The following is a 22,972-nucleotide window of genomic DNA, read 5'->3' as shown; positions in this document are numbered from 1 at the left end:
CAAAGAAGCTTAGGAGAAAATTAAGTGGACTCCAGCCAGGGGGAGCCTGGCTCTCTGTGCTGGGCTCCTCAGAGAGGGTGCTGGGCAGGACAGGGGCAGGTTCACTGTGGGCAGAGGGTCTGTCTGTGTGGTCACTGCAGCTCAGCTCTGCTTGGTGTTGATTGGCAGCCTAGAAATAGCTGGTACTGCTTTCCCCCAAGCCTGTCCGTCAAGTCCTGCTCAGCCAGGCCACTGAGAGCCTTGCAGGACTTGATGACCATGGGGATGGCCAGGGCAGAGTCCTGCTCCCCAGCTTCCTTCTAGGTTCTCTCTTGTCACTCCTCACAATCCCCAAAAAGGAACTCAATAGTTTCAGAAAACATTTGTCCTACAGTTGGAAGGCCACCCCATCCGTCCCCACCGGGAAGGGACTTGTGCATGGTGCTGCTGTGCCCAGGGCTCACAGGGACAGGCAGCTGGATGCTCAGCCTCCCAGTCCTGGGACCTGAGCTCCCGATAGCTCTGAGCATGAGGATGTCACGTGGTGTCCACTGATTCTTTTTCAAACTCGAGACTGATTTTTGTGCGAGTTTCTTGGTAGGGTGACTCATTTGTCCCACTGAGCCCAGGACTTTCTTGTATTTTTGGCACTAAATGCCATGCTTTCTTTCTTTTCTGGTACCAGCTACTGAACTCAGGGACACCCCGCCACTGAGCCCCATCCCCAGCCCCCAGTTTGGTATTTTATTTAGAGACAGGGTTTCCCTGAGTGGCTTAGGGCCTCACTTTTGCTGAGACTGGCCTTGAACTTGCTTTGAACTCTGATAGGGCCCAAAAGTAGCCAGAGATCCTCCTGTCTTAGCCTCCCGAGCTGCTGGGATTACAGGTGTGCGCCACCACGCCTGGCTGGAGGTCATACTTTCTGGGATCCCCTCAAGTCCCAGGAAAATGGAGGCCACCCTAGACTTCTGCAGCCTCTTTTACCCTAAAAGAGTCCCAATGCTAAAGGATGAAGACACGTATTGTGATACAGTATCTTTCTAGTCAATGGAGAAACTGAAAGTTAACCCACTGTTGGCCGCGGGAAACACCAGTATTGGAATCGACCTCCAATCAGCACTTGGAGACACAGACTCTCAGCTTTTGGGGTTTCTGGGGGTAGTGTCCCCACTCCGGATGGTCTCTTCTAAACCTTCCCTTCCCAGTGAAGGTTTTGTCAGAAAAACTCAGGCTCAGAGAAGGTTCCCAAGTCCTTCCTGTGTGGCTCCTTACACTGGCTGTCTCAGCATCAGACCCCCCAGGGCCAGGCCTGAGTGAATTTCCACGGCTCAGCTCGCCCTTCCTATCCCACCCCATAAAGGGGCCATTCACGAGGCCCTTACTTCATCCTATTTATAAATCTCTTCAGTGTGTCCTTGTCTTCTACCCTCCTCTATCCTGTCTCCTCCTTTGGCTTTGAAGAGACTCACCATTTCCTCCCACCTCCTGCCCTTGGAGATCTGCAGCCCTAGGGCTGGGGGTGGGGCGCAGGGTCCAGCCCTGCTCTCCTGCCTGCGCCAGCGAGGCCCTGGGTTCCGTGTCTGGCACTGCGAGAACAGAAAGTCCACGGCCCTGACTCTTCCTGGGCCTGCCTGGCCACCACAGGCAGGGAGAGGGACTGTGCCTGGGGGGGACTGGCCCAGGGCTGGCACGGGGCTCTGGACAGTGGACCTGGAAGGACTCGGAAGTCTGTGCAACTGAAACGCGTCCCCAGGGGCTGGGTTTTGATTCCACTCATGCAGCTGGAGGTGACTCACGGAGCCTGGGGCCCACTCAGTGCTTGGAATTAAAATCCAGCCATGTCCCCAACTGCAGTGTCCTGTGGACTGTCCTTGGCTGCTGCCATCGGAGCGCCGCTCTGGAGGCAGGCTGCCCAGCGTCCCCCGGCGTCTTGCCCCTTGGTCTCCACAATGTCTAGCCCTGTTTTGTCCCAGTTTCGTCACTCAGAGGCCAAGATGACAGCTGTCCTGTTGTCAGGGTGAAGCGAGCCGCACAAGCACGTCCTCAACCAGTCGCCGTCATTTCTGGGCAGCGTCCACCCTCGGCCCTTGGTCCCTCTGAGGAGTCCTTCATCCTTTGACAAACGCGGGCCCGGCCTGTCAGGTGCTGGGGATGCCCGAGGGCCGCGGGGGAGCCTTCTGGATGCCAAGCACCCGGCGCCCCTGCCTTCCGTGGTCACGCCAGCTGGCTTCCTCCTCAGGGTCGCCTTGGCAGAGATGGCGGGTGACAAGCGGGACGTCACATTGTCCTGTCTGTCTCCCTGTGGTCCTAATGTGCATGGCAAGGGGCAGCAGCCACTGGCTTTGGGAGTCAGGGGACCTGAATCCTGTGGGCGACCTGACTGGCCACAAGGCGGGTGCCCTTACACAGGTGGCTTCATTTTCCTGGGCCTCAGTGTTCCCATCCTCCAAATGGGATCACCTCCCTCCACCTGGCTTTCTAGGGGGCTATGAAAGAGAGAACCATGCCAAAGCGCCTCGCCACAGTAAGCTTCGGGTCAATGTTGGGGCTGTGGGGAGCCAAGAAGACAGGGTTCCCAGGGGCATGCCCAGGTCTAAGGGCAGAGCTGGGCCTCCCCCAGGCCAGCTCTGAAGGTCCTTCACATGAGCACAAACCCCTTGAGGGCCTGAGCTTCCAGTGGCTAACACTGTGCTTGGTGCATAGTAGATGCCCAGAAAATGCCTGGCACCTAGGCGTGTGCCCTTAGTAGACTTTTTTCAGTGAAGGAAAGGGTCCTAAGTGGCTCCATCCAAAACAAATGCAAGGAGAGGATTAAGCTCCAGGCTAATGCAAAGCAAAGTCAAGGTTGGGGTTGGATATGGTCCATGAGGGAGGGCTTCCTGGAGGAGGTGACTTGGATTTGGGGTGGGAAGAACTTGAGTCCCTGAAGCAATAGTCCACGGGCCAGAAGAGCATGTACAAAGACCCTGGGGTCTGCTGGCTTGTTTGGGGTGAAAGTAGGAAAGAAGAAAGTAAGGTCGGGGCTCACATGGCAGTAGCCACAGTTGGGTTTGAGGGCGAAAGGTGCTCGATGGGGGACACGGAAGACCTGTTGAGGAGTGTGGCTGTGGCCACAGAGGAGGAGACCTGGAGACTCCCGTGAAGGGAAGAAGCCCAGTGGTGGGTGGCTCTGCCCTGGAGTGACCGGCTCCAGTCACTTGCCTCTGTCGGGCACTAATGGCATTTGAAGTCCCAAAAGCTGGATGGTGGCTGTGCGATGTGTCATCCTCCTGGCGCCCCAAGGCAGGGTGGGAGCTGTCCTCGCTCAATGGAGTGCCGGGAACTCTCTTGGAGTGAGACAGGAAGGGACTGGAGAACTTCCAGAAGGCTCCTGGGCAGCTGGGACTGAAGCCGTGCAAGTTAGAGCCTTGAAGTCCACAGATCATCAAATTATTCCCTCCTTTTAAGTAAGAAGCCCGGGCACTCATGACGGGTAGTGTATTTAAACTGGACAACGTAAGAGTAAGGGGTCTAGACAGACCTGAAGTCCTGTGTAAGATCCACCACGGACTTTGAGCAAGTTTCCTATCCTCTCTGGGCACTCCCCTTTTTAAAAATCTATGAAATCAGAGTAACAAAGGCTTTTGCCAAGAAGTTAGTTTGAGGACTAACTAAAGTACTGAGATCAGTGCCCACCTAGCATACGGTAAAGTGCCCAGTGACTGGGTGGTTTATGTTTTTAGTTTCTTCTTCCCTGTACTCTTTAGCTTTCTGCTAAAGGAGAGGGGGCAGATCATGCCCTGCACAGCCCCCAGGGCACCTGCTTTTCCTGAATGCTCTGGGTTGGGTCTGCTCGAGCCTGTGTGCCTGCGAGTCTGCCCTTTCTCCTCTGCACCAAAGAAGGCGAAAGCAAGTAGACACACTAAGCGCTTTGCAGAGTTATTCTGGGAGGGAAGGTGGGGGTGGATGCAGCAGTGGCTGCTGGTGGTCTATCCTCGAGGGTGGGGTGGGGCCGTGCAGTTCAGATGGGGGGGGCGGGGGGGGCTTGGCTTGCAGAGGCCCAGATGCCCGGGGCAGCCTGGGAGCTGTAACCAGGTCAGTAGGGGTTGGAGGCAGAAAACTCATCTGGGGGCTGTGGAGGAGGCTGGAAGGTGGACCAGCCTTGGAGAGCTTGACAGCCTTCTCCAGGAGTTTGGGTTTAATCCTTGGAAGGTTATGGCAGTTTGCTTCCCTCCTTTCCTTGCCCCTTTCCTTGTGGTCGTGTGCAGAGTTACCCGAGGACCAGAGAGGCTCGTGGCCTGCCTAAGGGCACACAGCACATTAGGGGTTGGGTCAGAGTGAGAGTTCAGAGCCCTTGGCTCCCAGTGAGTGGTGCTTGGAGAGCAGACTGTCTGTCAGTGTTGCCTGTCTCTGCTGCCCTCGGGGGGCAGTCATGGCCTCTGGCTGACACTACCCCACATTCCGTCTTGCAGCAGCCCTGTCCGTTTAGAGTCCAGCGTGACTGAGCCGAGCCTCCTCCTCCCCCTCACCGGTTCTTTGGCACCAGGGAGAAGCCACGAGATCCCCTGGAACAGGTTCCTTCTTCATTTCCAGGTGTGCCTGGATGCTTGGCATGTGCCAGATTTGGCTTGAGGACTTGTTTTTCATAAGAGATCAGCAGGACTTGCAGGAGGTGGTGGCATTTTTGTGTATTTTAGGAGCAGCAGGCCCCTTCATCTCCCATGCCCACATCTAACTCCCAGAGAGTACCCAGGGCCATCCTAGCTTGCCCTGTGTGAGGTAGGTCACCATTGACCCACGTGGAGCCATGACTCAAGGGCCATGGGGCTGGGTGTGGTGGCATGTGCTGTAATCCCAGCAACTCAGGAGGCTGAGGCTGGAGGACTGCAATTTTGAGGCCAGCCTCGGCAACTTAACAAGACCTTCAGCAACTTAGACCCTGTCTCAAAATGACAAATAAAAAGGACTGGGGATGTAGCCTAGGTTAGGCATCCTTTACTGCAAAAAGACCTGGTATGTGTAATGGGCCGCGTGGGGAGAGGCGAGGGTCTGATACTGTCCAGAAAAGAGCAGTGGGGCCTCATGGGGTTCAGAACCACAGGCCGATGGAAAGGCTCCTGTGGCCTTATGCTTCTGGATGCTTCCCTGAGCCCTGCTGGGGCTGAGCAGCTGGAGCCCCTTCCTATAGCTGGTCCTCCCTCCGGCCTCCATGTGTCCTCAGGGAGGCTGAGCTCATGTTGTGGTGGCTCCAGGTGCAGGAGTGTGGCTCCTGCTGGCACCAGCTCCTCACCCTAGAAGTGCCCCCCAAAGCCCCCCCACCTGGGTGGAGGTCAAGTGGAGGGGGCTCCTGGCCCAATGTTCTCTTAAGTTTGTTTCCATCATCCACAATGGAGCGGGATGGAGCCTCCACTGAACGGGTAGCTTGGGGGGCGGGTAGAGGGGCAGAGGGGCGAGGCAGGACCCCCAGTGGGGAGGCAGCTGTTGTTTTGGTTTGGTTTTGGTTCTGGGGATGGAAGCTGGGGCACTCCACCACTGAGATACAGCCTCAGCCCTTTTTATTTTGTAAGGGTCTCGCTAAGTTGCTGAGGCCGACTTTGAACATGCAGTCCTCCTGCCTCAGCCTCTAGAGCTGCTGGGATTACAGGTGTGCACCACGGTGTCCAGCTGGCAGCTCCCTCTTTGTTGCCTGAGGTGGGAGACAGAAGCCAGGAGGATGGGACTTGCCTGTGGCGGGCTGTCTGGCCCCTTGGTGGCTGGAAGGGGCTCTGTCACAGGGCTGGAGGAGGGCAGCCTGTGTCTTCTCAACCCAGTTAGGCTGGCAGGAGGCCTTCGGTTTGAGGTTCTCCATGTCTTCCCGGGGCCTGGGCACCCTCCTCCTCCCTCCCCCTCCCTCCTCCTCCCTCCCCCTCCCTCCCCCTCCCTCCCCTCCCTCCTCCTCCTTCCCCCTCCCTCCCCCTCCCTCCCCCTCCCTCCTCTTCCCTCCCCCTCCCTCCTCCTCCCTCCCCCTCCCTCACTCCCCCTCCCTCCTCCTCCTTCCCCCTCCCTCCTCCTCCTCCGCCTTCTTCCCGTCCTCCCTGTCCCGTCCTCCTCCTCTGCCTTCCCCGCCTTTCCTCCCCAGACATTCACTGGGAACACTTACCCGCCAGATGCCAGGGAAGCAAAGATGATTAAGACATGTCCTGTGGGCACTCGGAGAGCCTCAGGGTGACAGTAGGTAAACAAGTAGTTGCACTACAGGTGACAGACTTGCCCCAGAAACACCCGTGAGCCAGAAATCCATGTCACAGTGACAGGAAGTCAAGAGGAGGGAACGGTCCCTTCATCAGGTGGGAACGGCGCGCCTGGTAGTGGGGGGACTTTGCAGGGATGTCAAGGCAGGAAGGAAGCCACAGCAGACTGGGGGGGGGTCAGGGACTCCCCAGGAACCAGGAGCCAGGAGAGGCCCCGTTCCACGCTCCTGGCCTCTTCTTGGAGCTCACACTCAGAGTGGCCTCTGGCAAGGTCTGGGCCTCCCGGGCTGTAAAACAGGAGATTCTCGCGCTGCGTGACATCTCTGGACCATGAAGAAGAAAAACGGACATGATCTGCAAGGCCCTGGGTCTTCTATAATGAAGGGTGTGGGAGAAACGCGTGCCCTCTGGTCCCGTGTATGCTGCTCAAATGAATAGAGCTCTTATCGCGCTGTGGGCGTGAGCGCCGATGACCAAGTTCATTACCTCCAGCCACTGAGCCCGGCTCTCCAGACTGTACCATGGGACCCTGGAGGTGTGTTTCCCAAATTGGAGCAATTAGAAGATCACATTCCTTGCTTTTGAGGCGAGGGCATAAGTAGCTGTCCCCCTCACTGACAAGGCCACCCCCTTTGGGGTTCAGAGGAAAGGTGGCAGCAAGCGAGACAGAGACGGACGGAGCACTGCGAGGATGGCAAGTTCAAATCTTGGCCCTGCTGCTCCTTAGCTGTGCAGTAACTAACCTCTCTGTGTTATGGTTTCCTCCCTCGTGAAAAAGGGATTGTGAAAAAGGGATTGTACGTACCCCACTGGCTGGGTAGGAAGGAAGTGAGTGGATTTGAGAAGGGCTCAGCTGTGCTCCCGGGCTCCACCCACTTCATCCAGACGCCGTTCCTCGAATCACCTCCGCCGCGTTTTCTAAAGCCAGGTGGACAGACAGCTGTGAGGCCTTCTGAGTATTGGAAATTGACTGCATACATTTGGAGACTTCTTAGCTTCTCCCACGCAATAGCTTTCCATTTTTCTCTCCACTCTATAGATATTGCCTTGTAAGTACTGACATGTGTACCTGAGCGTGCACAGGTCCAAACATGCACTCTGTGTGTACAAACATCGGAAATCACACTTTTATATGGCACTCGAATCAAGAACTTTCCCAAATGCTCCGCGTCTACTAACTGATAGGATCCTCATGACCAGATTGAACCCAGGGGAACTCTACCACTGAGCTGCATCCCTAGCCCTTTTTATTTTGAAACAGGGTCTCCCTAACTTGCTGAGGCTGGCCTTGAATTTGGCATCCTCCTGCCTCAGCCTCCTGAGTAGCTGGAATTACAGGCATGCACCACTGCAGCTGGCTGTCCCTGCTCTAAAGGTGAAGAAACCGAGGCAAAGAGAGTGTAAGTGGCTGGGTCACGGTTCTAATGTGCTGTGTGGGTGTTTTAGAAGCATCACAAAATAGCCAGGCACAGTGCTGCACACTTGTAATTCCAGCTACTACTGTAAGTTTGAGGCCAGCAACTTAATGGGCAACTTAGCAAGACCCAGTCTCAATCAGGTTTAGAAAACGGAAAGAAAAAAAAGAGAGAATCACAAAATAATATTTATTCTCATCGAGCGCAGTATACACTGGTGTTTTCTTTTTGGTATTGGAGATTGAACCCAGGGGTACTTAACTACTGAGCCACATCCCTAGCCCTTCCTTCCTTCCTTCCTTCCTTCCTCCCTTCCTCCCTCCCTCCTCCTTTCCCCTTCCCCTTCCCCTTCCCTTCCCTTATTTGCTTAGAGCCTTGATAAGTTGCTGAGGCTGGTTTGAACCCACAATCTTCCTTCCTCAGCCTCCTGAGTTGCTGGGATTACAGGTGTGCGCCAGAGTGCCCCGCCAGAGTGCCCAGCTAGGATTTTCTGTTATGTTCATTAAACTAAAAAATACGCCAGTTATGATCTGCTAAACGGATTTATGATCTGCTTGAAAGGCACTGTCCTGTAGAGGCCACTCAGAGGGTGAGAGGGGAGAGTTGGGAGAGCCCCCGAGGAGACAGAAATGATGAGTTTCAGCGTGACCTGTTTTCGGCAGCAAGCAGAGATCTAGCCGAGAGTGTGTGGGGGGGCTCAGAGGTGGGTGGGAAGGAGCCTGTGGCCCCTGAGTAGAGGATTCTGAGGAGATGACCAGCTCCTTAGCGCTACCTGAGGAGGTGAAGGCTGCAGGGCTCTTTCCCAAGAAGCCTGGCTGAGAGGGGACATTGCTGGCCCTCATTTTACTCATCCCACTGGGGTCCCCTGCCTGGAGCTGAGGACCCGGGCAACAAGTTCCTGGGGCCTCTTAATGGTCGGATGGGTGTTCCAACACAGCACCCTAAGTTTTGCTTTTAGATTTTAACTATTTGTTTTTTTTTTTTAATCTGAAAAGGTCTTAAGGAAGGGAGGCAGCCGTGTTCAAGGATGTGGACACAGCTTGGGGGAGAGGGCGGCACAGGTCTTGTGGCTCCTGGTTCATGGCTGTGTCTGCTGCAGATCCCATGGCTGACGATGACATTCCAGGGGGTGCTTAGGAGAGGGGACAAAGGCGCTTGCCCTGTCTGGGTCATCACTTGGTGCCTCTGTGCTCATGCCCCCAGTGAGCCCTGTGGAGACATAGTAGAGGTTCCCTCCTGGGACACCTGGGCGAAGGAATGAGGGATGCGTGGCCACTTCTGTCCACCCCGTGGTGCTGTCCTTCTGTAAGTCTGATGGCCATGTTGACTTCCCTGGTGTCTGTATTGACTTCTCCAGTGGGAAATGGGTTTAAATCCCAGTCAACCCGATAAAGGTGAAACCAAGGATTGGGAGGCTAGAAAAGATGGACACCCAAGGAAGCTGTGACCCACCAGGAGGGGTCTGCGTCCCTGTGGAATGAGTTAGCCTCGTTGCTGCCCCTTCTAGAACGGGGAGGAAGGAAAGGATCGGCTCAGGAGGTTCCGCCAACTCTAGGCCGTGGGAGGGAGCCCTGCACTGGCATCCGAAACGAGGGGCTGCCGGGGAGGTTGGGCACCCCGAGACGGACCCACAGGCGTCCCTGTTCTGAGTGACCTGCAGCTGCCTTTCACGCAGCTGTCTCCCTGCGGCCAGCTTGGGTTTCCCGTGGGTCCGGGGAGCGCTCCCACACCCACCCGCTGCATCCTGTGTCAGGAAAGCCAGCTCTTCCCCATCCAGGGCCTCGCCCCCTCTCGCCAGTCCTGCTGTTTCTGTTCCTAGTTTACAAAGTTAGGAAAATATTTTTCAGAGCTGCATTTGCTCCTGAAGGATCGCAGCATCCTAACCACCCCCCCCACCCGCCCCAGGGAGTGAGCCTTCCAAGATCACTTTATCTACTGACCCATGAGAAAATATTTACCGAGCAGGAGCCACTCGGTGCCGTGCGCCAGGCGTTGTGTGGGTTGTGGGACTCCATCAGGGGGCCCCTAGTACTCTTCCAGCCGCATTTCATCCTGAGGAGTAAAGGAGACCATAAATGGGAGCTTTTTCAACAGTGCACACAGTAGACGCACAAGAAGTGTGACTTTGTTGTTGTGGGTATTACTCCCCTTCCTTCCCTGGGGCCTCTTTGGGGGAAATAAGATGTTCAGTTCAGCTGGATCAGAAAGCTCACCCGGAACAGTGGAGTATGGCATTTTGAAAGATGTGGGGGGAGTCGTGGGTCTCAGATGCCAAGCCCCGAAGTAGGTGCTTATGTGGCAGGCCAGGGGGAGGAGCAAGGGGCAACGTGATGAAAGACCACTCCCTCCAGAAGAGAAATCTGCTTTATTTATTTATTTTTTTGGGGGGGTGCTGGGGATTGAACTCAGGGGCACTTGACCACTGAGCCAACACCCACAGCCCTTGTTTGTATTTTATTTAGAGACAGGCTCTCACTGAGTTGCTTAGGACCTTGCTGTTGCTGAGGCTGGCCTTGAACTCGAGATCCTCCTGCTTTAGTCTCCTGAGCCCAGGGATTGCTGGGATTACAGGCGTGTGTGCCATTATGCTTGGCTACTTTCTTTTCAAAGCTCAAGGGCAGTGTCCTAAACTTGCTGTGTCACCCATTTCACTTGCCTCTTGGTGTCTAGCCTAACTCTTTCCTGCAGTTACCAGTCCCAGTTTGTCTCATAGGAGTTGGGAAGTAGCGGGTATGGCCTGGTGATGATCAGGAGAAGTAAGTCATTCTTCCACTTCTGCTAGAAAGAACCCTTGGAACAAGAGTGAGTGACAGGTTCTGGGCCAAGCTGGCAGAGCTCCGGGGCTCCTGAGTTCTGTGCTGAGACCTCCAGGGGGTGGGTTGGGGTGATGGGAGCCCCTGTGGAATGCGGAGTTCAGGACTTGTCCCTGAGGCGCTGCCCCCCCCAAACCCCACCCCCCCACCCCCCCCACCCCCCACCCCCCCCACCCCCGCCTTCTGGCTCTTTGAAAAGTTGGCGGGCATCAGGACAGCCAGCCATCTCAGCCTCCCCCTGCTCCACTGTGAGGTGGAGATGAAATGGGGGAAGCCCCCGAGATAGGACTGGGGGGGGAAAGACCAGGAAAGGGGCGCAGAGCAGGGGTGCAGAGGTTTTCCTGTGTCTCGCCCGCAGTCTGCTCTGGAGAGTGGGATCTCCCTGGAGCTACTGCGGTAGCAGCTGTCTTTTCCCTTCCAGTCTGCTGGGTTGGACTGTCCCAGGCTAGGGGGAGTGGTGACCAGGTAGAGAGCATCTTGTCCTCTCAGGGGCCTCCTCTGTGGTTTCCCTGGACCCTTCCCTCACTTGTCTCTCGCAGGAGGGTTGGTTGGAATTCCAGAGACCTTGATCTCTAATAAAACAGAAGGCTTCCCTTGAGCAGGGAATCTCCCCCACCCCCGGCTCCCATGGCAAGTGGAACATTCCATTTAAAAGGTGAAGCTTGAACAGGTGAGCTCCGGTGCAGACAGAGGGCTGGGCCACACAGGTGGGGAGAGTGCCACCTCCCCCTCTCTCGTCTTGCCAGTATGCTTGAGGGCACCTCGATTCCAGTGCCCTGGCCTCCTCCAAATGCCAGGGTGGTGAGATAGGGCTCTGAGACACCTGAGGTGCCAGGTAAGAGGACATCCTCTCAGAAGACTGATCTTCTGAGAGTCTAGGGACCTTCCCTTGCTCACCCACCAGGGCTGCTGTGTCCCGTAATTCCCGGGGCACCGTTTACAATGTGCTCTACCGGGAATAGCACCCTCCGGGGTTGTAGAAGCCGGAAAGTCTGAGCTACCAGATGAGTAGGAGGGCAGAATGGTACGCTTCTCTGTGTTCTAGACAAACAAAAGGGACCTTTCCAGGAAGCTTGGGGGAGGGAGTTGCCTGTAAGAGGATCCCCTGGGTGGACGCTCAGTGGGGTGGCTTGAACAGGTTTCTGCATTTGCTGCCAATTGCTTAATTAGACACCTACATGGTATTCTGTGCTAATGACCACGTCTCCCAGGGAGATGACAGATAAAAGGGTAGATAGCTTCAGAGTGACAGACGGAGGTCTCCAGGACAGGCCACTGGAGCCCGAGGGGCATGGAGGTGAAGCATGGTGTGATTTCCTCGGGCCATGCAGACTGTGGACCACGAAGGAGGGTGAGAGGGTCATTCACCCTAGTGACCCAGAAGAGAAGCAGTGGGCCCAGGTCCTATTTCTGTCTCCAGCCTTTAACTTGCTTTGTGAGCTCCAGACCCCTGGCTGTGGTTTGTCCTTTAGAGAAATGGGGGACGTCATCTCCTGTGCCCCGGGATTCACTGAGCCAGGAGCCCGGCAACGCGTGTGCTTCGGGATATGGGCAGGCCCGGATGGAAGGCAACCAGGAGTTTGTCCAGCTCCCTGCAAGTGAGGTTGGAAGGAGAGGGAGGCGGCGAGCTTGGGTAGTTGTGTGGAATGTGTCCCTGACATTCAGAACCCCAGGGCTGGGGCTGGGGTTCAGCCATGGCGCACTTGCCTGGCATGTGTGAGGCACTGGCTTCGATTCTCAGCACCACATTTAAATAAATAAAATAAAGGTCCACTAAAAACTAAAAAAACATTTTTTTAAAAAATTCAGAACTCCAGCAGATGACAGTTAGGAACCATTCTGAGTTTTGAAGAATAGACTGGAGGCCCTGCTGCAGATGACCCAGAGTTTCCCAGAGGCACATGGATGCCGGGCATACTCTGCTGTTGGCAGGGGAACTTGAGTTGGTGGTTCTTTGTGCCAACTCCCAGCACTTTCTAGCCCGTCATCCTCAGCTTTGGGCTCTTGGGATGTGGGGCAAAGTGTCCCCCATCATGCCTCCCTGGGCTTCTCCTGGCTTGTCCCAGCCAAATATTTACCCAAAGCAGGGCTGCCCAGAAAGGGTGCCAGAACCCAGGCAAGTCTCGTGTTTGTGCTGCTCAAATAATGCCGTGCTTCATGGGCCACAGCCCCACTGTGAGGCCCAGAGCAGGCCCTGCAAAGGCAGGCTGTGGGAAGACTCAGGGTGAGCACCACGCAGGAGCTAGGGAGAGGCCGCGCTGCCCCTGGGTGTCTCTGGGACGCTGGCATCCTGACTTTGGATGGTCTCTGGTCTTACTCCTCCATCCCAGGAAGGTGTGAATGGCTCAGGAGAGTGGAATCTGGTGAGGCCATGTAGGGCTGCCGTCTGCTGTCTGTCTCTCTCCTGTGTTTCTGACAGAATAGTCATTTCTGCCCATGCCAGGGACAGGATAAGGTCGGTGGAAATGATCAACTATCATAGAAGCACTGGATTGTGGCAAAAAAAGACTGAGTTTTTGAAGTTGGCTTTGAATTTTGGCTTTGCCACTTAGTATCATGGGATTTAGGACAAGTTAGCAAACTCTTTTGATTTGGAGTTTCTTGTGCTGTAAGTGGAACTCTTGCTGGGTGTGGGGGTGCACACTCTGTTCCAGAGACTCAGGAGGCTGAGGCAGGAGGATCGTAAGTTTGAAGCCAGCTTCATCACCTTAGAGACCCTGTTTCAAAAGGGCTGGGGATGTGGTTCAGTGATAAAGTGCCCCTGAGTTCAATTAAAAAAAAGAAAAGGGCTGGGGATGTGGCTCAGCAGTAGAGTGCTCGCCTAGCACATGCGAGGCCCTGGGTTCAATCCTCAGCACCATATAAAAATAAATCAGTAAAATAAAGGTACTGTATCCAACTACAACTAAAAAATAAATATTAAAAAAAAGAAAGTGGGCCTCTTTCCACCTACCTAGAGTTTCTGTGTGACTTAAATAAGACCATATGCATAAAGGACCAGATGGTACCATCTTAATGCCTATTTTAAGAAGTGAGAGTGGGGAATGGACTGGGACCAGAGGAAGCACTTTGGCTTTTTAGGGGTTCAGTTTAGATCTCAGGATGCATTTTAGAGATCCGTGCAGCCACGGAGGATCATGGAGTTTCCTCCCATAAAGAAATAAAATGATTCCCTTTACAGAGTGTAACCTGAGTGCTCTCATGTTGGGAAGCTGGAAAAGGAACTATATTCAGTTTCATTCAATAAACATTTTTGAGCAAAGGTATTTTCAGTTCTTCCCAAGAGTCAATGATTTTGTGTCTTTAAAAACCCTTTGAACATCTTGGAAAGAAGAAATATTTGAAAACTCTATTATATTTGGCAGTTTTCAGTTATGCACTCAGGAAGTCTCATCTGTTTGGTTCCAAAAGTAGAAACAATGGGTGGAAGCAGAAAAGCTTTCCAACAATGGCAAGGGTCCCTTCCAAAACGTGAGCCTGCTGTCCCCACAGCAGTCCAAGGAGCACGTGGATGATCGTCTTTATCTTCCATGGTTTCCATGGAGGGTTTCTAGCACTCGATGGAGGAGCAGGCTGCTTACTGCTGGGGTCCCTCCCAAATGTATGAGCCTCTGTTTGGGGATCAACAAACCCCCAGCTGATACAGGAGGGGGAGGTTCCCTACTCTGCAGGTTAAAGCACCAGGGATTGGAATTAGGGGGAAATTCCCCTGGGGTTTCCTGACTTCCCTTTCCAAACAGGCTCCTTTTCTTTGGATCCAATTCCCACCGGCATCTTTTTTTTTTTTTTTTTTAGGTACTGGGGATCAAACTCAGGGGTGCTTAATCACTAAACCATATCCCCAGCACACACACACCCCCATGCTTTTTTTTTTCTTTTTTGAGACAGGGACTCGCTAAATTGCTGAGGCTGGCCTCGAAGTTGTGACCCTCCTTCCTCAGCCTCGGAGCTGCTGGATTACAGATGTGCGCCACTGCACCCGGCTCCACTCTGATACCTTTCTTCACCCTAAATGTGCTTTACTTCCACCTCTTCCAAAGGCTTTGAGCTTTTGTGCACTCTCAGTCTGCCGCCTGGTGCAGAACCAGCTTCTCTTCCAGGTGGATCTTTTCCTGTATTCCTGACCAGCTCCAGGAGGATGGGAGGGTAGAATTGCGCAGGGTATACTGCATTCCTGCTAGGCACACGTGTGGGAGCCAGCCGAGAGGGAAAGCAGGGAGTTGCCCCAAAAAGCCCAGTCCTTGTAGAGCTCCAAACTGTTCCTTGGAATTTAGCTTTACTTACACAGCTGAGGGTGTGAGGCTGGGTGTCAACAACCACTGAGTGGCAAGGACAGCAGGAGTGGAGCGGGTGGTGGTAGATGCCCAGGAGTGGGCTAATGCATCTTGGTGAACTGGGCCAGTGGACTGTGGATCTGATTCCTGTTGGCGTGAGAGGCTGTGAAGGGAGAGAGTGAGAGCTAGCCTAGCAGATATGAACCCATCTGACTTAATATTAACACTGATGGAAACAAGACCACTGAGGTGGGGAAGCCACTGATAATTGTGGTGTTTTTCTTTATTTGTTTTGGTTTGATTTTGGCACTAGGGATTGAACCCAGTGCCAAGATTTTATTTTTTATTTTATTTAGAGACAGGTCTTGCTAAGTTGCTTGGGGCCTCACTAACTCTCTGAGGCTGGCTTTGAACTCGTGATCCTCCTGCCTCAGCCTCCTGAGCTGCTGGGATTACAGGTGTGCACCACCTGCCCGCCTACTAATAATTGTTTTAACCTGCATAGGTTATATTATTCAAATGGTACAGAAAAGTCCTCTGCAAAGGTCTCCTTCCTGCCCATCTCTGATCTACCCCAACCCTCTACTTGGAGATGGTGGATGTCACCGGTGTCCACTGTGTCCTTCCCCTGAGATGCTTTAAAGCAAGGGTAAGCCAACTATGACCCACAGCCCAAATTGGGCCCACCACCTAATTTTGTATAATCCATGCACTAAGAATGGTGTTTACATTTTAAACAGTTGGAAAAAAAATCAAAAGAAGATGGTTTCGTGACACGTGAAAATTAATATGACATTTGGACTTGGGCTTTCACAGGTGGCGTTTTGGTGACAGTCACGCTTGTGCATTTATACTCATTGTCTCTGGCTGTTTTTGTTTTACAAAGGCAGAATTGAGTAGTTGCAAGAGTCTGTGGCCCATGAAGCTGGAAATGTATCATCTCATCCTTTACCTAGGTTTGTTGACTCTAGAAATAAAACAAATAAAATACAGGTAGTTATAAATTATTTTTGACATAAATGGTAGCATATTTAATGAATTCTACCTTCATTCACTTTCCCTTGGAGCCAGTACCATACCAATACTGTAATAAAATAAAATCTTTATTTTTATTTTATTTTTTTCTGGTACTGGGGATTGAACCCAGGGGTACTCTACTTTAGTCCTTTTGATTTATTTTGAGTTAGGGTCTCACTAAGTTGCCCAGACTTGCAATCCTCTGGCCTCAGTCTCCCCAATAGCTATGCACCACCGCCCCTGACTTAGAGTCAATTTGATTTTAGACATGCTGGGTTTAAGGCAAAGACCAGTTATCCAGAGCCTGGGTAGACCCCTGGAAATAAGTGCTCAGTAGGTGGATGGGTTCATGGTCTAGAGGCTTGGAGCCTAGGAGTGGAGATCTGAGGAACAATTGTGGGGAGGTCTTCAGTGTGGATATGCCTGTGACACTGCAGATCAAAGATGTCCCTGGACAGAAATGAAGCACTGTTCATAGTAAACTGTGAAGGTTAATAGGTTGACAGAAAGACAGTGAATGAGGAGCATTAAACTAACCCTGAAGGAACAGTAAATACTAAAGACAATTGATAGTTCTCTTCTTGATTCAGAAATAAGCCAATAAGAGGAAGTGTTGAATTGTGAGCAGAGGAGAGCCATGGATATTTGTAGAGTGCCTACTGTGTGTCTCCTGCCGTACACATGGTCCTCACCACTATTTTTTTTTCTTTTGTACTAGGGATTGAGCCCAGGGGTGCTTAACCACTAAGCCACATCCCCAGCACCCTGCCCGCCCCCCCCCCCCCCCGCTTTTTAAAAAATATTTTTTAGTTGGACACAATAGTTTTATTTAATTTGTTTATTTTTGTGTGTTGGTGAGGATCGAACCCAGGGCTTTGCATTCTACCGCTGAGCCACAACCCCAGCCCTCCCCAGCCATTTTTGTTTTTTTATTTTGAGACAGGGTCTTGCCAAGTTGCTGAGGGCCTCACTAAGTTGCTGAGGCTGACTTTAAACTTTTGATCCTCCTTCCTCAGCCTCCGGAGTTGCTGGGATTACAGGCACTCACCACCGTGCCCAGCACACGGTCCCTTATTTACCTGTTACTCTCTGAGGTTGTATCATTAACTCATTTTACAAATGAGGAGATTGAGGCTCAGGGAGGTTAAGGGACCTTTTTCTCACATCAGTGAGTGATTCAAGTGAGTATCTATTTGCAATAAGGCCTCTTCTTTCCCTTGTATCAACTAAGGTACCACCTTGGGCTGGGAGCCCTCCTGGGCTTTGCCAACCCATTTCTGGTCCTAGCTCTCTCATATGCAAAAGAGGCATTTGTCACCGTGCCGGCTGCAGTCTTTTCCTGTTCTCACCTAGCCTGAATCTATTATGGGTGAAAACATAAGGGAAAGAGATAGTCCTCTAAGAGTGAAATGCAGAAAACTGGAAGAGGAGAGGAAGGTAAGTTCAGCCCTTTGTATGTATCAGACCCAGCTCTCTGGCAGATCCTTAGAGGACAATATTTTTATTTTTTTTTAAAGAGAGAGAGAGAATTTTAATGTTTATTTTTTAGTTATCGGCGGACGTAACATCTTTGTTTGTATGTGGTGCTAGAGGATCGAACCGGGGCCACACGCATGCCAGGCGAGCGCGCTACTGCTTGAGCCACATCCCCAGCCCCATTAGAGGAGAATATTATTCCTTGATCTGGAGGAAGATTCTGCAGTCTCTGTGTCTAGGCTGGGAACTTGCCTATCACCCTCATTCCACAGTCCCGAGCTCTGCTTAATTAAGTACCTGCACTTGAACTGCAGGAGGCGTTGGGGCTGGAGAGCAGTGGACAGCGCTGGGCAGGTCTCTGGGTGCCTGCGCTGTGGCTCGCTTTCCGAGGAGCTGCAGCTAGGGGGCTGTCTGATGTTACCGAGGAGGAGCGGCGGGGTGGGAGCCAGGGGAAGGCGAGGGCGTGAGCCATCAGGCTCCAGGAGCCGGGGGTGTGAGTGTGTTTATGTAGGACCCGGCCAACCTGCAGTTTCAGATTTCAGAGCCAGCTTGCCGGGGAGACTTGCCCTCGGTTTTCAGTCAGTGCTGGAGCAGGGAGAGAGCCCACACCAGAGTCTTGCTGGGGAGCTGGGGAAATTCTCCCTCCCGGGGCTCTCTCCCTGTCTCCTTCCTTCTCACGCATGAGGGCTGCATCGGCCACCCTGGGCAGTGTTTTTGCAACCAGGAGTTTTGCTTCTTTGCTTCCTGGTCAGCGTCTGCCATCTCCTAATTGGGTTCTGACTTTCAGCATGAAAGGTAAAATCAGGGTTCCTGGGAATCTCGGCTGGAAAGAACTGGGCTACCCAAACCTGTGGGGAGGACCAGGGAGAAAGATGCATGTGCTGGACACAGAGGAGTATGTCCTAGCAAGGGATGAGACAGAGAAAGAGGGAGAGAGACTGTGTGTGTGTGTGTGTGTGTGTGTGTGTGTGTGTGTGTGTGTGTGTGTGTGTGTGTTGCATGCATGTGCAGGTCTGGGGCATGCCCTTTCGTAGTTGGGATGCAAATCACCTTTTCCTCTTTCCTTTCATTCTTGTTTCTCTCCTTACAAATAAGAATATCCCATAAATGTCCATCTTCCTGGGGTTTCCAACAAGAAGTTAGTGAACATTTTTAATTTTTGGAATAGAAGGTGAATATTTTCTCACTTGACGCCAGGGGTTGCAGAGAGAATTTAGAGACGATGTTCACACTGGAGATGCATAACCTGGAGTCAGCCCTGGGTTTTTATTTTATTTATTTATTTAAGTACCTGGGATTGAACTCAGGGGTGATCGACCACTGAACCACATCCCCAGCCCTATTTTGTATTTTGTTTAGAGACAGGGTCTCACTGAGTTGCTTAGTGCCTCACTGTTGCTGAGGCTGGCTTTGAACTTGCAATCCTCCTGCCTCAGCCTCCAGAGCTGCTGGGATCACAGGTGTGCACCACCACCGCTAACTGTGACCCATATGATTCCAGCCTGGGCTCCGTGTGCAGTTAGGCTGAACCAGCCTAAGAATTCTGAGCTCCCAGACCAGCGCCAGGAGCACTTTCTTCTGCCTCAGAATGGGACAGGAAGGAGGCCAATGCCTTGGATGGGTGGGGCTGGCATTCAGCCTGAAAACAAATTTGGGTGGGGAGGTGATTGGTGGGTGGTGGGTGAGGCTGGCTGAATGCGGCTCTGTCTTCTCTGTTCATTTCCTGTGTTATCAGTTGCAAGGAGCAGAGATCAGAGAACTACCTTGTTCAGGGGGTTGGTGGGCGGGCAGCCTGGCCTAGCTGCCAAGACCCATTTGAGCAGTGGCTGGCCCTGTGGCAGCACATGCTGTGGGGCTGGATCCAGCAAGAGAGGTGGGTGGGCCGGGATGAATGGGACTCAGCAAGAGGCTGGAGGTGGTTTTTGTAAAGCAGATTGGGGTGGGGAGATATGCTTTGGTCAAGGAGCCTCCTGGAGAGAGCTGGAGGCAGAAACCTAGGGTGGTTATAAAGGAAATAAGGAGTGGGGGCTGGGGAGCTCTAAACTCTGATGCATTCCAGACTTGCAGCCCATCCAGAGATCTCAACTCTGCAGAGAGATAATCTGGGATAGATGAGAAAACCAGGGTTCGCCTACTCACTTCTGAATATAATGAGATGATGTGAGCTGGGCACCATGCAGTAAAAACATATTTTGAACACCCAAAATCAGACGGTGCAGTTGAATTTGGGAGGCAATCACATTGCTGTTTGTTAGACAACATAATTAATAGTTTGTACAGTTATTTTTGAAACTTTGGGTATTTAAGAAAATTTTTAGATTTATATCGCTAGCTACTTCCAAATAGAATTTGCAGCATTAATGTATGTTTGGTAGATGGTGCTGTGCGTGATTTTGAACAACAGATAGTCATAACCATCTTTTGTTTGATTGCATTGTTCTTCTTTGCTCAGAAGCAGAGCGGTTTGGTTTTGTATTTCCACTGTCAGTCAAGTACAAATCAGCAGGTGCCCCTGCCAGGTCCCAGGGAGCATTTGGAGCTGCTTCTGCCCCCTAGGATCGCCCAGACTAACTGCAGTCCTGTAAGGAAGTCAGAGAAGTTTGTCCCTACAGTACAGATAAGGAAACAGAAATCAAAAGATGCTGCTGAGATTAGAGGTTGGATCTTAATTCTAACTCTTGCCAGAGGTTAGTCACAGAAGGGCAAGGGTTAGAATTAAGATCCAATCCTAACCCAGTGTGCCACACTGTGTACCTGGAGTACTTCCCCCTGCCCCATGACAGAGTCCTTCTTATATGTATGTCCCTGTACCTGTTCATCCACCATACTTTCCACAGCAGGGTAATGAGAAGGAAGCCATAATCTGTGAAAGGCAGAATGGAAAAACTGCTCCGTGGGATGGATTCTGTCTTCTCTGGGCCGTGAATTGTGCAATTAAATAACATCAGTGGTTTCATGCTTATGTTATATTGCTGGTTTGATGGTCTGTGCCACTCACCATAAATTGACTTTATTTCTTGGATTTCCCCTCCCCCCCCCCCCCCCAGTGCTGGGGATAGAACCCAGGGCCTCATGTGTACTAGGCAGGCCTCTACCCCTGAGTCACATCCCTAGTCCTCCAATAATTCTTGGCTTGAGGCAAATTGCCTTCTTCTCTTTGAATTATGCATGCCTTCCTGAACAGGCCAAGGGGACGGTAAAATTCAGGGGCTCTCAGAAACTTGGGAGGTCCATTAGGGAGGAAGATGCTTGCCAAACACGAACACTTGATTTATACAATAATCAACATGCATTCGTGCTTTATAATTGGCAGAGTGTCTTCACATAAGCAAAGATAGCATGCCTGTCCCCTCTCTTCCACGCATGTCCAATTGGGAAGGTCTAAGTCTCCAAGGATTAGGAGTTTTCTTTTAGTTCTTAGGCTCGAGCCAAAACTGACATAGAGTTCGTCTAGCCTACTGATTCCCAAATTATGGTCCATGGCAGAGTTTACCCCAGTCTGAGGCATTGTGAGAAAAGCAGAGGAAATGTACTCAATTTTTAATTTATTTATTTTTTCCAGAAAGCAAGATGTATTCAGTTAAAATGTATTTTTGTGTGGATAGGAGATGAGCTAAAATATTTTGAGGTTACAACGTTCTGATTCTTTTCATGAACCGATGGTGAGAATAGATGGTAGCTGGGCTTTTAAAATGTCCTTATTTGGCAAAATAAAAAGTTGGCAACCTTCTATTGGTTCCTCAAATTTCATTTTTTTTTTTTTTGAAATTTTACTGGTCCATGAAATCCAAAAATTTTTGCCTCCAGGATCTTCTCCAAATAGACTCCCCGATAAGGCCTCTTTGGAGCAGATTCCTGAAAATTTGAAATCTGATCTTGCTACCATCACTCTTTCTCTGTGGGTCCTTTGAACATGATGAGTCTTGGCTCCTACATTCTGAATCTGTAAGAAGCTCCTATCTCTGGCACAAGGCCACCAGCAAAGGGATGTGCCCTGGCTTCCTCTTCCCCTGTGTTCTGAATGACAGGCAGCAGACCTTCCTTTCTCCGAGGGGCTGTGGACTGGGCCTTGCCAGTTCCTATTCCCACACTCATCTTCTAGAATTGTTGGAAGTCATCTTCCTTGTGTCCTTGGAAAAGATAGAAGGGGATGCGTGGGCTGTGTTTTGGGAACAGCACAAGATGTATTTTACATTTATTTGGGTCCTTTGTGTCTAGTGTCAATCATTCAGAAACAAGGTGGTCTAGAGACAAGGCCATTAAAAAAAAAATCTCAGTGTCAGGTTTTGAAGTGGTGGGTCTACTTGAGCTCTTGAGTCTAGACTGGAGATTTTCCAACTCTGTACTTTTGGAGACATCAGAGTGTCTACCTTTGAGGAGTTAGGCCTGGAATTGTAACAAACATGTGGGATTCCCCAGGCAGATCCCCAGCTGCCAGGACCTGAGATTGGTGTGCACATGTGTGCAGACTTGTATGAGTGAAAGCTCTCAGGGAAAAACTAGTTTCAAACCACTTTGGAAACTGGACTAGAGGCTCTCTCTCTCTTTTTTTTTTTTTTTTTTTTTGAGGTTCATCCCAAGGCCCTTTTTTAGAAACACAGGAACTTCTTTGTGGGAGAGAATTTTCTAATTTTCCCACCCCATTTTTTTCATGTTCTGAAACATGAAAGCAGTCAATTTCCTAAATTAGGAAGGCTGTTAAATTTGGGGCATGGGGTGGGGCAGAGAGAAGTAGGATAAGCTAGTAAGGGGAACATCAGGTTCTAATCTGGGAGACCAAGCCAAGGTGCCTGAGATTTCTCCCTGCCACAAGGTTTCTGGTTGGTGCTGGGTCAACCCAGGGGCCTGGCGCTTAGCACCGTGGCACAGACTGAACCTCTGACAGATGATGGATGCCACAGACCTGTGCGTATGAACGGAGGGGGACCCAAATGAAAAAGGATCCAGGAAGTGTATGTTGAAGTTCTCTGCACTTTCCAGGCATGCTGGAATCCTACCACTATTGGGGGGTGTGGTGGTGGGGGTGGCGCTGCAAGGTTTGAGGCAGGAAGAGGGCAAGGTAGAAGCTGGTTTGGGCAACTTAGGGAGACCCTGTCTCAAAATTTTAAAAAGTCTGGATGTAGCTCAGTGGTAGAGCACTCGCCTAATGTGTGCCAGCCCCTGGGTTCAATCTCAATTACTGAAAGGAAAAAAAAAAAGCATCTTTTCTGAGATGCTCAAGCCAGGAGGGTAGAAGGTATTAACCGTCCAGCATGGCTTCTTCTGAATGCAAAGGTCAAGGACATGACATGGACCTTTTATTTGGTTTGGTTTGTTTAGGGACTGGTGATTGAACCTGGGGGCACATAGCCACTGAGCCATATCCCCAGCCATTTGTGTTTTTGAGACAGGGTCTTTTTAAGATACTGTAGCTGGCTTTGAACTCAGGATCATCCTGCCTCAGCCTCCCGAGCTGCTGGGATTACAGGTGTGTGCCACCACGCCTGGCATGACTGGGACCTGTAAAGACATCCTGGGTTTATCATGGGTAGGCCATAGAAATCCATATCGCCACTCCTGGGCCACCTTTGTCTCTAACTTGCTTTGCGGTCTTGGGCAACTCCGTCCATATCTTCTGGCCTCAGATGCTTCGTCTGTGAGATGAGGGAATTGAATTGAATTGCCGCCAGTCTGACGTTTAACTCTGCCTGCTTCAGTGCTCCACTTGACAGTGGGGACTCCCTAAGAACATAGGGTAGACTTGGCCATTCCGAGAGAAGAGCGTCCCGTACCTCAGCCAGCACTGCAAG

General features: G+C 51.7%; 1 protein-coding gene across 17 annotated transcripts in view; it reads left to right on the top strand.

Annotated features, from left to right (window-relative positions):
* The window catches only part of Plekha6 (pleckstrin homology domain containing A6), a 142,909-nt gene that overhangs the window by 47,584 nt on the left and 72,353 nt on the right, over positions 1-22,972 (top strand). The window contains exon 1 of one of the 17 annotated variants that reach the window (XM_021729833.3): positions 17,747-17,978. The exons of the other annotated variants lie outside the window; for them this stretch is intronic. The gene's annotated coding sequence lies outside the window, so the exon portion shown is untranslated. Of the gene's footprint in view, positions 1-17,746; positions 17,979-22,972 lie in introns of those variants that run through there. 17 annotated transcript variants of the gene reach the window in all.

The sequence above is a fragment of the Ictidomys tridecemlineatus genome, chromosome 10, assembly GCF_052094955.1.
Source record: "Ictidomys tridecemlineatus isolate mIctTri1 chromosome 10, mIctTri1.hap1, whole genome shotgun sequence".
Classification (NCBI taxonomy): Eukaryota; Metazoa; Chordata; class Mammalia; order Rodentia; family Sciuridae; genus Ictidomys; species Ictidomys tridecemlineatus.
Note: the sequence above shows the minus strand (reverse complement) of the source record. Positions and strands in the feature narration are given on the sequence as shown.